Source organism: Branchiostoma floridae, chromosome 17 (assembly GCF_000003815.2).
Source record: "Branchiostoma floridae strain S238N-H82 chromosome 17, Bfl_VNyyK, whole genome shotgun sequence".
In the NCBI taxonomy this organism is placed as follows: Eukaryota; Metazoa; Chordata; class Leptocardii; order Amphioxiformes; family Branchiostomatidae; genus Branchiostoma; species Branchiostoma floridae.
In genome coordinates this window covers 6011328-6025981 of record NC_049995.1, presented here as the reverse complement: position 1 = coordinate 6025981, position 14654 = coordinate 6011328, and the positions used below count along the sequence as shown (strand labels likewise).

The window sequence follows — 14654 nt, the reverse complement described above, 5'->3', positions numbered from 1 at the left end:
GTTGAGGCCCGCGCTTACTTCGATGTCCTATAACGCCAGAACGGCTTACTCTAGAGCCACCAAATTTAATGAGTTTTCCTAGAATATTGTTGGCAACAATTTCATGAAGTTTGACAAATTTTCCATTTTTTCTTGTTGCCATGGCAACCGTTTGTTGACAGGCAGTTTTGCCAAAAATCACTATTTTTGGTACTATGTATTTTCCACATTTATTTGCTATATTACTGCGATTTTGTTACATAAATAAAATCTTATATTATTCAGCATATCTTTCATAATTATATATGCATAAATTATGCTAATTTGATGACGTCATCAGCCCAAAATCCAAGATGGCGGACCGAATGGCCAGATCAAGAATAACAAGCTAATTATCCGTTAAAATTTGTAACTACCTGGTATTTTTTCATCCAATACCATCTAAATGCATCAATTTAGTCTATTTCCATTGCCCTTTGTGATTATTTGTTGCAATAAAAAGTATTTTTTATTAAAAATTCAAGGTGGTGGATATAATATGGCGGAGCCCAACTCGTATTTTAGATGTGCATGACGTCATTTTATGACGTCATATTGACGTCATTGATGTTGCTATTGGCAACGCAAGTCGTAATAAACATTATTATTCTGTTATCTGCACTTGATGTTACATTTTTTACATTCAAGTTTTCTGAGAATACCCAATTTTCATGGGTTTGGCCAATGTAATCAAATTGATGACGTCATGATTACGTCATCTTACGTCAACGTAACGTCAAACGTCACATACTTGTCAGATATTATGTCGAAATTATGTCCGATAAATTTGGTGGCCTTACGGCTCGTCGTTTTAGAGTTATAGGACTTAGAAATGGAGGGCCTCAAAAGCCCCCCCCCCCCGGTCCAGGGATGACCAAAAAAGCCCGGTCTGAAGAGGGTTAAAACATCGCGGCCGGGCCCCCTTTTGGAAATGTGACCTAAGCCTTCCATCGCGTCTATACTGTTTCAGGTAAATTGTAAAACGACTTGGAGTAAGGTAGATATAGAAACAGGTATTATATTCATGTACCGCAGACGATGCCAGCAACGCCAACTAGATTACAGTCATGAATCCCCCATCCTGGGTACGAGCAGTTAAACAGGCTACTCTCGTTTCCATTACACCGTAGGCCATCCATGTAGATTGGTCCTGTTCCTAAATGTAAAGAAGGAAAGAATGCGGAGGATATGTGGCCATCACAAAGGCAGAGAATTCAAAGTGATTAATATGTTTCGGCACGTGTAATGAAAAGTTACGCGTGAGAAATAGCATATACCTGGATAGGAATACTCAGAAGGACGAACTTGATCTGCATGAGGATAACCCAACATTCTGCAAACAACTTCCGCATCCTTCAAGTCGAAATTGTTACTGCAAACCAGCCCCCATCTAAAACTGTCGGCCGGCCGGACTTCCACACGCCCTTCGTTTGGGCCTGAACCAGGAGTTCCAATGAGACGGATTCTACTGGACTCTACTGGAAATTATAGAATATTTCTTTAATAGCATCAACGTATGATATCTCTTGCTGCATGAATTCTACGGCCCAAAAACGTCGCAGCCTTTTTACAAAGGTTTAGAATCCGTAATTCATCCAAACAGGCGCTCTAAATTAATTTGAGGTCAGACGCGGCCATCCGAAGTAGTAAACATGTGTATGGAATAGAGCTATGTCCAGTATCAGGGTGAAGTGCACGAAGTTAGGGTGTACGAAGTTGTACGAAGTTGTACTAAGTTACAACCGTTTCCCACTGGCTTTGATGCTATATCGGGAGTCACAGATGACGTCAAAACATTTATTGGATGACGTAATCTAACTTCGTACAGTAGGCAGGGTAGGGTGTCAAGTGTACGAAGTTGTCCGAAGTTGTGCAAAGTTACGTGACGTCATCTAACTTCGTACAGTAGGCAGGGTAGGGTGGCATGTGTGCGAAGTTGTCCTAAGTTGTGCAAAGTTACGTGACGTCATCTAACTTTGGACAGTGGGCAGGGTAGGGCGGCATGTGTGCGAAGTTGTCCTAAGTTGTGCAAAGTTACGTGACGTCATCTAACTTTGGACAGTGGGCAGGGTAGGGCGGCATGTGTGCGAAGTTGTCCTAAGTTGTGCAAAGTTACGTGACGTCATCTAACTTTGGACAGTCGGCAGGGTAGGTCAACAAGTGTGCGAAGTTGTCCTAAGTTGTGCAAAGTTACGTGACGTCATCTAACTTTGGACAGTAGGCAGGGTAGGTCAACAAGTGTGCAAAGTTGTCCTAAGTTGTGCAAAGTTACGTGACGTCATCTAACTTTGGACAGTGGGCAGGGTAGGTCAACAAGTGTGCAAAGTTGTCCTAAGTTGTGCAAAGTTACGTGACGTCATCTAACTTTGGACAGTGGGCAGGGTAGGTCAACAAGTGTGCAAAGTTGTCCTAAGTTGTGCAAAGTTACGTGACGTCATCTAACTTCGTACAGTAGGCAGGGTAGGTCAACAAGTTAATTAATACATAGTAAAAACTTATATATGTGTAAATAAGATACACACCACTCACGCATATAAACAAATAAAATATAGATGCACATTAATCAGCACAAAATCAATGTTCATGCAATGTAAAAAAATTCATTTATTTCAATTTTTTTGTCTTTTATTTCTCCTCTTAACGTTCGTTTTAACAATGCACACAAAATAATTTAAGTTCACTCTTAATATTATATTTCCCTTTTTTTACGTCACTTCTAAATACAAGTACCTGAAAACATCTCCCCTATCTACTTATAAACTACATGTATTGCAGTCATCTTTCACTACTTTGTATCATAAGAAGTAGTAGTTGTTATTTTATTCCTTGTAATTTAACAATTAATTGAAGTACTTCCACCATTTAGTACAGAAGTATGCCATTTTCTGCCTGCACGGTCACACCCCTTTTACATAGAAAGACTGTTTAAATTGATCTCCTTTTATTGGTTGTCAGAGCAAAGTCGTAGTCATCGTCTGCATCACATAGTGGAGACAGCAGCGTTGAAGCGGCGCACAGCTTCCTTTTCTCTCCCCCGATCACATCGTTTGCCTCAATGGACTTATTCATGTCTTCTTCTGCTTCGCTGTGTTTTAATTAAAAAGAAATTGTCACTCACTAATGCCAACGTTAATTGTTGTCGTCGCTATTTATCGTTTCACGATTCATTTACAAGACACACTTAATCATCTCATCAATGCTATCTTTTCGAAGACAACGCTAACACTAAACTAAACAAAGCAATAGCAAATAATAAAATCAGGTAAACAACATTAAGTAGCTGGTCATTTTAACTACTTTATATTAAGAATAGCGTATAATAAATAATCCTTATGGAAACAGATATCGACGCAAAAATGATCAACATCATCGCAATTCTGTATACATTAAAAAATCAATTTTCCGCTTACCTATCATCATTGATCCCCGCTAATAGATGTTTAGAAAGAATAGAACAAATGAAATAAAAGCAGCCGTGGCGCAATACAGAGATTGAAAAACGACACCATTCTACGAACGCATTCCGGGTTCGAATTTCAAAAATCACCTGAGCAAATGACGTAAATGTCTGTTGGTGACGTTAAGCAAAAGAATGTTCGACAAGGTATTGGTTCTAGAAATGACGGTTGTAAATTTTGAACATATAACGTTATATCTACATTGAATCAAACGTTTGATTTGAAACAATAAAAAGGTGTTAAGAAGTAAATCTACCTGTTGGCAGACAGATGGCTGTCCACAGAAGAACATTTTCCCTCCATTTGGTGTCAGGTGGAGAGACTTGTGCCTGGCTTACAGCAAAAGCCGCGACCGTGATAAGGCTATATAAAACAGCCACCGTTGGCACGCACAAAACAGATGCAACAGCACAACATCCCTGTGAAGAATAAGACAAATCTTAATAAAGATAAGTAATCTGCATTCTGATAAAAAAATCTGTTGTTTTGTAAGATGTAACTTCTAAAGAATATAAGATTTATGAATCAAAAGTCAGAACTCAAAAGATATCAAGGTGCGATTAATACGACTAACCCACCTGAACAAGTTCTTCCGGAAAATCCTTCCAGTCAAACTCGACTCTCTAGGACGAATGGAGATCTGTAGCCTTCAAAGATTTACTGCACGACATGATATGATATAATATTGTCCGTAATTCCCCCGTTAAAAAAGTCTATTTCGTCAAAGACACAGACTAAAAAGTAGCCGTGGCGACTTCATCGCCACACGGTTTCAAACTGTTAGACTGAAAAACGACACCGTTCGAAGAACGCATTCCGGTTTCGAATTACGAAAACACCTGAGTTAGTGACGTAAGCGTCAGATTGTGACGTCTAAGAAGATGAGAACATTAGAAAAAAGTTCTAGAAATGACAGTTGAGACATTTGAACGTAACACAGAAAACTTGTAGACGCGTAGTGTAGTATATGTATCGCCAAAGTCATGCTAGGCGACATCTTCCTAGGAATACGCGACCTGATCAGTACACCCGGCTGACTGTCCAAAGTTTAGATGACGTCATGCTTAGCGTGACGTCATAACTTCGGACAAGTTCTTACAACTCCGTACACCACCCGGCTGACTGTCCAAAGTTTAGATGACGTCATGGTTAGCGTGACGTCATAACTTCGGACAAGTTCGTACAACTCCGTACACCACCCGGCTGACTGTCCAAAGTTTAGATGACGTCATAACTTCGGACAAGTTCGTACAACTTTGGACAACTTTGGACAACTTCAGACATCTAACTTAACTTAGGACAACTTCGTGCATTTCACCCTGATACTGGACATGGGTGATGGAATACCACTAAGATGTGCATAAATGTGAAAAGTATGTGAATTTTCTGCAAAACAACAATGAAGTTTGACGTAAGGTAATTCACATTATAATGTGAAAAAAATTGAGGTTTATCAGCGTCACATGTTATCACATAAGCCGACAGATAAATTCGGTGTACCAGCAGTTAGAGCCTTTTTTAATATCTAACACGCAACCGAGAATATAAAGTAATCGGGTGGCAGTACATGTAGATATATACCAGTCTACACCAGGTGTTAAGTCAATACCAAGTTTTTAATCTGTGTAAGTTACATACCACGTTGAGTAGCTTGTCCACCTCCAGAACCAGAGAAACATGGTAAGGGAAACGTTTTGTATATTAGTGCAGAATATATAATATAATATGTATTCTCCTTTATAGAATGTTATAAAAACATCGACCCGGCATCCAGAACACTACAACTACTTGTTTGGGGCAACTTGACAAAGAAATTTCAACCAAATCTAGCACATATTAGTTATCAGAAATACTACTTAAACTTACTATTATGCCAGAGTACCTTACACAAAATGGTTCAAAGGCGTATGAGGTACGCATTATGCGTTTGACTACGTATGAAGGCCATAAGCAACAATATAGATACGGAACCAACTCGAACCCTTTTGAATGATTAAGTATTAGGTACAGGATGCGAGTATTAGAATAAGTGTAGACTAGAGAATAAGAACAGAAAACAGCAAACCACAACCCGGAAAAGCAAAACAATCTTACCTCCAAAGACCTGCACTTCACACAAGGCGAAGGAATTCCAGCCCGGTAGAGCTATCCCCACGTACCGGCCGGTACGAAGGCCACAGCTCACGGTTATTTGCCACTTGCCCAGTGTAGACCCTTGCTCGCCCCCACACGTTGGGTTGTCGGTCACGGTTGGGTTGTCTCCAACGTACAGCTTGAAGCCGCTGAGTGTGAAAGGCCACCAATTTAGTCTCTCATACGTAGAAAACATGTCAGAAAAGGGCTGTCAAAAGTCACCTACCTGAGGTTTAGTCGGTGGTAAACCCAAATTGGCAGCAAATTCTGACTTGTATTTTGTCTGTCTAGAACGTTTCGGTCATTTTCGTACGGTGTAAAGGCCAACACAGCAGCAGAACGAACTGTTACTATCCTCCCTGAGTAGGTCAAGGGTCACCAAACATATCTTAGACTGCCCAGGAGACCCCAAACATAGCGTTTCATTTTCACAAAATAAAATAGCCAAACCCCTTACTTGTAATTTCCAGCTCAAAAATGCCAGCATTTCCCAAGTCGGAAAAGGCTTCTTTTAACAAATCAAGTTGAATAGCATGGAATTCTAATCCTGCGTAATAGTGAACGTTCACCTGAGGTATTCCGAGCAACAGGACCGTAGGTTGGTGATGACGACTCTGTCCACACACTTGGAGACACCCAGGTCGACTCGCCACCACGGATTCTCTACGTAGCTGGTTAATGTGCAGGACCTCAAAGATGGGTTTGTGTTCCCGTCCACAGTATTTTCAGCATTGCCAACCTGGGTCCTAGACTGCTGTGCTTGTTGACCCCGGGCAATGTTGGTAGTACTACCAGCTGTAGGACAGAAAATGTGCCTATATCCATTCTCAGAAATGTAACTGAATCTCCCGCTTGTACTGTGTGACGTGGTCCGTTACGTTCGCCACCAATTTATGTCGCAGCCTACAAGCAAATAGTGATTTGCAAATGTGTACAAGATACATACCACATTGTCCGCCTCCAGAACCGGAGCCTAAGGACACAGACACAAAAACAAGATTACACAATAGGTACAATCTCGGGTGCACATACTGCTAATTTACACATTTTACTTTTGTCGATGCAGATGCGAGTTTTTTTTTCTAATATCCTGACCTTTTGAAAGATGTCAGAGTTACCGGTAGCCTTTTTTGGGGGGGGGGGTGCGCACGGGAGCTCGGGCAACCTAAAACCTTCCATTGCAGCTGCCCCTAGCAAACGACCACCGTTGACGTGGAAATAAAGCTTTGCTGGCAATGTTGGGTCTATCTATTTCTTCAATTGGTCATACAGCCTACACATGCAAGTATGTTTACAGTACATGATTTCTAAACGTGGAGACATTCTTTGTAAAAAAAAATAGACGTGAATAATGTCCACCACGTCGCTCTATTTGCCTTTTAAGCATGTCAAGTCGTCAGTTTACTGTCATTGTGTAACCAATCAGCCAGCGAGAACACAGGAAAAAGTGCTATAGCAGCATAGCACGGCTTACAAAATGACCATTTGTCTATCCATGTGTTATGATGTTAGATGAACTTACTTGTAAGACAGACCACGCCTGCATCTTGGTCGTGATCACAGTCGTGAACCCCCCACCCTGCGTACGAGCAGTTAAACAAGCTACTCTCGTTCAGGCCATCACATCGTAGGTCATCCATGTAGATTGGTCCTGTTCCTATCGGGTAAAAGGTTTGTTCAGCAAGTCATCAAACACCGATCAAAAATATGTCAGGACTCAAATTTGAATTTAAACGGCAAAATGTACGTCTTACCTTGACCAAAATATGCATTATTAAGAACTTGCTGGGCACGTGGGTAGTCCAGCATTCTGCAAATAACGTCTGCATCCCTCATGTCAAAATGGTCCTGACAAACTGTGCCCCAGGTGAAACTGTCGACCGGCCGGACTTCCACACGTCCTTCGTTTCGGGCGGAACCTCCGACAAGACGGACTCTACTGGGGTCTAGAATACCATCTCAAGTTTAATTTTTTATGGTATACATTGATTTTGAAACATCATTTATGATAATATATGTCCATATTTAAGGAGAAGTAAAAAATTGCTCAATGTTTTTCAAAACAAGTGTCTGCGCAGAATCTTGAGGATCTTCTGGCCTAACACCATATCAAACAAAAGACTACATGCCAAAACAGGACTAATTCCAGTCAACGAAGAAATAGCGGCACGTGGATGGCGGTGGCTAGGACACATCTGCCGCATGAAGCCGGACAGTTTGACAAGAACTGCTCTGCGGTGGACCCCACAGAGAAAGAGAGCTAGAGGAAGGCCGAAAGAGACATGGAGGCGTTGCATAGAGAAGGAGGTGAAGAAGAGGGGTTTCTCATTGGATGAGGCACCAAAAGTTGCTGCCGACAGACAGCGGTGGAAGAACTTCCTGAAGCCTAACGTGCCACTGGGCACAGAAGAGGATTAAGTAAGTAAGTAAGTAAAAAATTGCTGAATTTGCTCATAAGCAAATACCGGCCTTTCTAGTTTTTTTTTTAATTTACTCTAAATATTGATTAAAAACACATCCTAATGTACCACAGACAACTCCCACATCTCCCCAATGGTAACAGTTGTGAATCCCCCATCCTGGGTACGAGCAGTTAAACAGGCTGCTCTCGTTCCCATCACACCGTACATCATCCATGTAGATTGGCCTTGTTGGTAAATCTGTAACAAAAACAATAGTTGCAAGTTTACAAAAAAAATGTTGTTAGTTTTAAAAAAATCATGAAAAAAATTATTGATGTGTTTTTGAATACAATTTTGAAAAAAAAAAAGTTCAATCCTACCAAGGTAATCTGCCCAAATAACATCTATGGCCCTGACATAGCCCAACATCCTGCAAACAACGTCTGCATCCCTCATGTCAAAATGATCGCGGCAGACTGTTCCCCAGATCTTACTGTCGTCCGGCCGGACTTCCACACGTCCTTCGTTTTGTGCAGAACCTCCGTAAAGACGGATTCTGTTGGGGTCTAAAGATGGTTCCTTTCATTAATAGTTTAGTGCAATTTTCTTGCCCGATGACTTATTGAAAACAGCCATATTGTTAGAAATACAAAGTTGTTGGTTATTTTTAAACATGCATCAACTCCCTCATACGACCTGACAGGTATCACTTTTGAAATAGTGAATGGCAGTGAAGAACTCTGTCTGTGATTTTAGGATTAGATGAATATGATAGAATAATGAATAGCTGGTACTTCGAAACATATCGCATCTATTGAATATATATCTTTATATTTGTTTATTGATTGATTTATTACAAAACAAACACGCCTGTACTTCCTACGCATTTTTCAAATTCGAACCGTTGTTAACAAAGTTAGAGCAAACGAATTGAACAAAGTCAATGTAAAAATGACACTCTGTGTTTAAGTTAAATATGCGTCCATAGTAAAAATGAAACTCCGTATTTGAGTACAATATGCGTCCAGACTGGCTTAAATCTTACCGTTTTACATGTGTAAAACGGGTTACCAAACGTTTTAGCGCCTTGTAGTAAAAAAAACAAAAAAACTTTATCTCACCTTCGCAAGTTGGTATATCATTACTCCATGTCCCGTTTGACCGGCAGGTTATATTGGCAGTCCCCAACAGCTGATACCAGGCCGTACAGGTGTACATGACTGTCTGTCCTGATGTAAAGTTACTGTTGTTATCCCTGTAACCATTGGTAGGTAGACCAGGATCACAGCAATGACCTGCATCATGAGGAAACAAGTACAACTATACGAGTCTTCTTCCTTCATCATGATGATCATATTCTATACACTATCTTTATACACAAAACCTTGAGAAAGAGTAAAACATGCGCAGCTCATATAAAACATTTCACAAATAAAGAAAAACATTGTTAGATCACAAAGTGTAATCAACGACCTCACGTATTGTATGTGACATTAGATCAGATACATTAATTTCACAAGAATAATTAATGATATTATGTTCAACATATTCTTAATTACCGACAATTCGATAAGTAGTGTTGCTAGCAACTGTCTACTCCCATTTCCCACAAACGCAGTGCTCTAACCGAAAGGATCCTGACCGTGCCAGTTAACTGACTGAAATACGCTAATTATACAATAGAAAATGTATTTTCAAACCGTTTGTCACGGTGATGTCATCCACAGCAATGTCGCTTTCTCTTCGGACACCTTTCACTGACTCTAAAGCAATCTTTTTTTCAATACAATGAAAAGAAAATTGTCAATATGTTGCTTTTGCTGTACAACCTGCACAAAAAATCAAGTTCAGTGATTTAATCTATGTTATCTACTTTAAAAGAAGTTGGGCAAACAACATCTAAATTTATGAAGTTTGGGATAATTTCCTTTTAATATAGCAATGCAATTTGACAAATTAGTTAAAAACACCAATAGCTCGAACCTGTACGTGGTCTCATAACTTAAAAAGGCTTTTTTCTATTCATGAAAATTGAAGATATAATTTAGACCTTGTCTGTGTGTCTGAACGTATGTGGGTCTGTCTGTGTGTTTGCGTTACTGGATTTTTTTTTAGTCAGCAGAACTGAAGAACCTCTGGAAGGATTTACATTTTAAGGTTTTCATTATAGGACTCAAATACATGTACCCTGTGTAGATACTAATTATTTGGTATAACTAATGTAAAAAAATATGAATAATGATGATGATGAATGTAAAAAAGTGCTTCTAAGTCATAAATAGTTTGTCGATCAAAATCGTAACGGGTGTAAGTTGTTCAAAATTGCACATAACCAATAATGAATTACTGTAAATGCATTTAAGTTCGCGGGGATTTAATTTCGCGGTAACACCATACACTGCAGTCTAGTACTATAATAGAAAAATGTTTGCGGTGGTTTTAAGTTCGCGGTGAAGTGGTAACCGCGAAAACCGCGAACATTAATCCACCGCGAACATTTCTGCATTTACAGTATATAAATGTTGAATGCATGCATTTGCATAATCTGGCTATTTTCGGTAGTAAATTACACTTACCCTATATTGAGTGCTTAATCCATTGACACGCACAAAAGCCCGGAGCCATGACTTCCCTTGGGTCCCCTGCCTGGTCCAGATGGGCTGGGAAAAGGTCTGATTGGCGTACAGTTTGATGTTTAGAGTATTCACATATCTGCCGTACATGTGGTACCAGAAATACAGACACTTGGTTTGATAGGCAGGGATGGTTGCACTCAGAAGAACGGCTCCGTAGTGCGATGGCATGCTAGGTGAAATGTAGGTGTACCATCCTCGGTCTGAGTAAAAACAGAAATTAATTTATTCACTTTTCACTTTAAATCTAGACAAATACTCGAAATTGTGTCTCTTTTCTAAGTTCAGCATTTCTACAGCCTGCTATGGTCACAGTTTTAAAAGGGGACCGTTAGGGATACGGAGTAAACGAGGCACTGCTCTGTGTCTATTTTTGCCGGGCTTAAATGAGCTCGCAAACGACTTTAATATGGAGTTAAAATTAATGACGGCAGGATATATAACCGCAGCATTCAAACCATAACCATAAGAACACACACAAAGCCCTCGCCATATATTGCTACTTCCATTCATCCATTCTGTTGTCCAATACATGTACGGCAAGCGAATGCTGATCAACTTCATACATATTGAAAAATCATAGAACAACACTACAACAAAGGTCAAGATTAACGGTTTTTTATGGATACGTGCACATTGTACTTGTTATCAATTACGGTATACCATACGGGTACAGCACGGGCACTGCTATAGGCAAACAGCATTACATCAGTGGTTTGTTACTATGCCTGACTATCTATTAATCACTATAAGGTCATACTGACTTGGGGACTGATGCGAGTATATGTGATTCAAAATGTGGACGAAAAAATGCCTTGGAGTAGAGACTACTATAGAGGCTAGGATGATAGCATGTAGCCAGGCCCAGGGCTCAAAATACCACCTGCATTAGATTAGTTGTTAGATATTTGCAATAGTACATGGTTCAACTCCCATGTAAATACAGATTGCCATACATTGAACCTGCTACAATTGTCGCGCAATAAAGTTCTTCTTCTTCTTCTTCTATGCAGGTTGTGCCGGTAAAACTGGAGCTGTGCAGGCATTTCTGGTGTCTACTTGCACCTGATTATAACCTGCACTATAGCTAGTCCATATACTGTGTTTTATACATAAATATCCTACAATTTAGGTGTATATGGATTGTTAGTAGCTGCGTTGACTTTTACCACCTATATATACACATGGCTATAATATTTAAAACGAAAAATAGCAATGGCTCTTTAACAATTTTAGTATGTTCCATACTTCCTAAAATCAGAGTGGTGCAGGTAAAATTTGTCTGGAGCAGGTAATTTTCAATGCTACCTGCATCAATGCAGGTATGCAGAAAAAAGTATTTCGACCCCTGTGTGTAGCTGTACCTGTTCCCAGAGTGTGGTCAGTAGTTGGGCCTGTGAATTCGAACACACTTTCTCCTTGGCCCCTGCTCCAGCTATAGTCATCGCCCGCAAACTGGGTCCAAGTACAAAGGTCCGTCTCGAAGTCACAGTCGTAATGTGATTGTCCTAGAATTATAAAATTCCACGTTGATGTTTTCTATGTTGATTTACAGAAGACACTGCAGCTATAGAATACAACACTATTATGAGTGTAATAGTCTTAGACATAGATTTTAATTTTGCACTATTTAAATCATAATATAGACGTTTAAATATTGGTGAGGAACCCGGATGTCAACAGGTTTGCGTTGATTGTCGTGTTGGTGAAAACTTAACAAGTGTAAATCATGTAGGGATAATATGATAAGTATGACAAGAATGCAACATTTGCAAGTAACTGATAATAAAGCTACTCTATCAACCTCGTCGTGCAACTATTGACTGTCCCAAAATTTGATTCTAAAGGGGCACCCCTGTTGGCACCTCCATGTGTGGGGACAATGATAGTCATCGTGTTCACTACATACGATTGATGTAGGCTACATAAATGGCTTGACCACAGTCTTAAGAAAAAAACAATACAATGTATCACCTCCACAATACGGTACAGCATCAGTCCATGTCCCGTTTGGCCGGCAGGTAATATCGGCAGTCCCCCACAGCTGGTACCCGTCCTTACAGGTGTACCTGACTGTCTGTCCTGATGTAAAGTTACTGTTGTTATCCCTGTAACCATTGGCAGGCACACCAGGATCAAAACATTGGCCTGAATGAAAACAATGAAAAAAAAACTTTGTAAATATCAATATCTTAAAATCGAACACGCTGGTGTTGTAGTCAGAGACGTTACCATGTTTTCCCACCTTCTTACTTGCATAAGTACTCGTTTGGGGCAATTTTGTGTGAACTTACACCCAGGCAAGGTTTACAAAGAACCACGTATCAACTTTCAATCTGAATGGTTTCTTCATACAAAAAAACTTTATTGGGAACCTGTTTTTTTCTGTACAATTTTTGAAAGATCTTTTGATAAATGTCTGCCAGATGCAAGTCGGTAATATTTCCAGCATGTACGTAGGTTAATAGGTTAATATATTTATAATTCAATCAATACGTAAGACCGTATCACCAGGAGGACAGGTCCCGTCTGCCACCGTGACGTCATCCACAGCGATGTCACCTAATTCTGGTTTACTTCCGACCAGGCCGGCCTCCAAAGCAATCTTTTTTTTTTGAAGCAAAAATAAACATTGTCAATAAATCGGTTTCACTATACAGCCAATACGAATGAAATATATTTGTGATGTGATCTACTTTATAAGTTTGACAGCATTCAAACTAATGAAAAGATTTTAGAACGTTCACTTTTAATGGTAATTTCACAAATTAGAATTGCCTTAAAATGTTCCACTAACGTATATACATATATACGGTACAAGGAATATAAGTTGTTTTATAAGTCCGATTTGGTAATAGAGCTGCCTAACCTTATATTGAGTACTCAAACCATTAACAGATGCATAAGCCTGATGCCATGATTCCCCCTGGTTCCCTTGCCTGGTCCAGATAGGCTGGGAGAAGGTCTGATTAGCGTACAGTTTGATGTTTAGCTCATTCACATCATCCCCGTACATGTGGTACCAGAACTGCAGACATTTGGTTTGGTTAGCCGGGATGTCTGCACTCAGAAGAACGGGTCCGTTGAACGGGTCCTTGCCATACGCTTTAAAATAGATGTACCAGCCTCGGTCTGAGTAAAGAAAAGAAATGAATTTAAATAATGGTCACTTTAAATCTAGACCAAATCTTTTTCATATTAAGTCCAACCTTTCTAAACCTACACGGCACATGCAGAAAATGATTTCGTTACAGACGTTGACACAAGAAACGGTGACCTCAAAATCCAATAGAAGTGGCCTAAAAAGGTTCACGTGAATGTGTTTTATAAAACCAAAGAAAGATTCTGACGGAATTTGAGTAATGATAACATGTATTTACCTAATTACATTCGCCATTGCTAATTACACTGGCCATCATGTTGGATTTTGACCCATTACGTCATCAAATTAGCAAAAATTCTGAGTAATTGATTATAAATGTTACATAAAATTACAAAGGATGTTAATGATATAGATAAACAAGTGTGGTATAGCAATATAATCATTAAATATTATAAGTTGAACTGAAATTAGTAAATTTCTTAAAATATGCCTGTCAGAAACCCGTTGCCATGGCAACATCAATTATTTTCGCATAATTGTGAAGGTCCGCTTCCCGCCGCTTTATGTAGCCGATGTAGGGGCGCTTTTACGGCGAGAACACTATATAATCGCAAACGCGGCTGAGTTTGTACCCCCTCCCCCTCGCCCCATTAGCGGCGAGAAGCCGAACCCCAATTAGAAGCTCTGATGAAGATGTCTGACAGGCATCGAAACGTCAGCAGGTGAGATTCAATAAATTGAGTGTGTAAAAGAAAATACGTCTTATATAGCTAGTTGTACCTGTTCCCATGGTGTGGTCAGTACTCGGACCTGATGGGCGATCGAATGGTAGGACTACATATGAACTGGGTCCATGACGCCGGATCCAGTCAAAGTCATCGCCCGCAAACTGGGTCCAACCACACAG

At 39.9% G+C, this 14654-nt stretch overlaps 1 long non-coding RNA gene across 1 annotated transcript; it reads right to left on the bottom strand.

The window, feature by feature from the left end:
• Positions 1-2691: 2691 nt before the first annotated feature.
• Positions 2692-4371, bottom strand: LOC118404216. The gene is made up of 3 exons (XR_004829765.1): positions 4055-4371; positions 3733-3895; positions 2692-3103 (listed from the first exon to the last, which is right to left on the bottom strand). It is a non-coding gene; the product is annotated as an uncharacterized LOC118404216 (long non-coding RNA).
• Positions 4372-14654: the final 10283 nt, after the last annotated feature.